Below are 3,448 nucleotides of genomic sequence, written 5' to 3' on the forward strand. Positions count from 1 at the left end.
TTAGAAAATCATCTCAGCCAAAACCAGAAACACAAGAACAAAACCTGGAAACCTACCTCAGTTGGATGCCTACTCCCTGCTGAATTCTCAAACTTGATCAAGGTCTCAAGTGCATAGCCTTAGCCAAGAGCACCACTGAATTTTAGTTCCAAAAGACCCCAAGAATTGAAGAAAGAACCCCAAACCGTGAGAGAGAGACTTCTATTTCTTTTTCCTTCTTTCCTTTCTTTTCTTCAGACTTCTACCACTGTCTACACATCCCACTAAGGCATAAAGCAGCATGACCCTTATCTCTGATTTTAAACACCAAAAGACTAAACTGCCCTCCCATTTAAAACTAAGCATTTAAACCTCCTAAAGGAATTTTAGTCATTACACCCAATTCCCGCTAATTCCTCGAGTGTCTCTAATATTTATCGCTTACTTCCCGACACCTAACTTGTCAGGAACGAGTTTCCTAATACGCAACGAAATGGTGGTGTGGTTGGCCCAGTGTACAACAAAACTTTTGTAACATATTTAAACTACCTTTAAATATGTGGATCCATTAATATACATACATTAATCATAAACAAAATAAGGATAGAATTCATACCTCTTGAAGCCCATCAAGTATCCTTGCTATCTTTTCGTATTTAGAACGATCTTCCTATCCAAGCCGCTCCCACGTACTCACACCAAGATCTTCCAAAGTGTTCTCTACACCTCAAGAAATGTGTGGGCACTTAGAGAATGAATGATAGTTTATTTGTGATTCTACTTGATGTACTCAACTCATGAGATCAAGAGAATAGGCCTGAGAATTGATTCTTTATTTTCAGGGAGAGAAAACTATCGTTCGATTTTTCACAGAGCGAAATGTTAAGAGTTATCTTACATCTACATCTCTAAATATTTTTCTGATTAGTCATACTTAAAAGAAAATATTCAAATTTTAAAAAATAAATCTGTAACCATTTTACAATTTTATTTTTTAATTAATTAATTATTCTATTAATGAAAAAATCCAAAAACCAAATTTTGAATTATCCATTAATTAATTAATTAAATAAATAAAAATGAAAATCTCATCCCTGAAATTTCCCTACACGCGACTGTGTGTGCACGTGTAGCTTCCCTAATTTTTGGGATGTTGGTTTTTTAATTTTTATTTAATTATTTATTCAAATTACTTTGTCAAATAAGATCTAACAACCTGATAACTAATTCAAATTTGAATTCAAATTAATTATCTTTTTAATTAATTATCAAATATAATTAATTATTTGAATAAATATTAATCTTTTAAATTCAAATCCAATTTGAACTTATCAGATTATTATCTCCCACTCAAATAAAGATATTTAATTAATTCTACCAATTAATTAAATCCAAAATTTTTGAAAATAAATATTTAATTTATTATAATTTCAAAAATTATAATTAATTAATTATTTAATTAAATTTCGAAATTACTTTAATTATTTAATATAATTTTGAAAATTATACAATAATTAAATATTAATTAATTTTGTTAACTACAACTAATTTGTAATTAATTAATTAATCACTATTATCATATAATTGCATATTTGGCCTGAAGAACAAATTTCTTCTTAAATATGTCTTTAAACTATTTTCCCTTCATATCAACTCTTACCTTGAACAGTGTTGATAGAGCAGCTATGGGGACCTATGGACCTATAATTCCAAGTTTCAATAAATTTGAGATTATTAATTAAACTCTTTAATTAAATAATCTTAATTTATTAATCTCATGATTATTCCACTATAAATATGAGACTGCACTCTTGTAATTATAGACATTTCATTTACTAAGTACTTTATAATCATAAAGCGTCCATTGATATAATCATTTCATACAACTTGACCCTCTAATAATGGTTCATAATTAATCGGGAATAAAATTACCGTTTTACCCTTTTAATTATCTCTTGTTTCCTTAAGTACCATTGACTCTACTAGTGAAGGTTAATTCATAACTAAATTATAAATTTGAGCTCAATAACCTTTCAGTCCCAAAAGTCAACCCTTAAGAGAACCATCATTCAATCTCTTGCGATAAGGCATAGATTCCATATCTGTATACTATGTCCCCAGCCATCTACATTAATGAGTTCCCAAAACAAAAGTTTCTAGCCTGATCATTCTGATAGACCCTAACAAGTGAATCAAAGAACTCATATAACATAAACAGGAGTTCATAGTAACTTCAGGATTAAGATCTATTTGTATATGATCATCAGTTGATATATTTAATTAATACTTCGAAACGGTATTTAACGAAGTATTAATAAACATATCTGGTCCAGTTCTATATATTCTCTAATATATAAAGCACCTCCACTAAAGTGTCCTACCATACTAGTGATCCAGATCTAGATCACATGTATTCATAATACTAGTGGATCGTACTTGCAGTAATTAATCTAAAGATTCCATAACTTTATTTTACTACGAACTATTCAAGTTCATTTATCTCAAACACAATCCTCCCGTACCAATACGTGTTTGAGATCACATATATGAACTTAGGAATTTTTCTTATATTTACTTAATATTATCACAGAATAATATAGTCCATAAAATATATGCATAACAAATTCAATTCATTTATTTATTTCATAAAAACAATGTCTACTACATATGCTTTCAGGGCACATTTCCAACATAACTAATCACCAATTATATTCCTCAATATCAAAATAGACTCCAATATACTTCCTAAATTCCCAGAAATACCCCCAGGCTCGCCCCAAACCGTGTATAAATCCCCGCCTTGACTTTTTCGCTAAATTTCTCACTAAGATCGCCTCGAGTCACAAGCTACAAATATATCCACATAATAATGCGGTCTCCACAATTTATCACAGTTATTTGCATTTATGCCCTCAACGGGCCAAAATTACAAATACCCTTCTAACCTAATCAGGGCCTACATGCATACTAATACACATAATCATGCATCACAGATATCCAAATAATCATATAACATGCTTTTAATCATTTAAATCACATATAATCCAATTATGTCCTCCTAGCACACTAATCAAGGCCCTTAAGCCTTATTAGTAAATTTGGGTCGTACATGGTGGGTAGCAAGGAATTGCAAACTTTGGCCCCCACCAATTCTCAGAGTATTGCGACATCTAACAAAGAAGAAAAAGGTGAGGGCCCATCATATAGAAAATAACAAGGGATTAAAATTTTGATAACTCGAGCTCGAGTACTCAAGATAAAGAGATTGCCTCAATCGAGACTGAAGGCTCGAAAGGGCGAGATTAACTCGAATGTCATTCCCGAACTGTTGTAAAGCTCGGGCATCGAGAGTGCACCCACGCTAGGGTGGGGCAGTTAATACCAGTTTAAAAGAATCCCAGATTTCCAGGGAAAAAAGTTTGCAGTTACCCGAAAAGGTGATGTTTTTGGGATTCGTGCATTTAAACCC

The sequence above is a fragment of the Humulus lupulus genome, chromosome 6 (assembly GCF_963169125.1).
Source record: "Humulus lupulus chromosome 6, drHumLupu1.1, whole genome shotgun sequence".
In the NCBI taxonomy this organism is placed as follows: domain Eukaryota; kingdom Viridiplantae; phylum Streptophyta; class Magnoliopsida; order Rosales; family Cannabaceae; genus Humulus; species Humulus lupulus.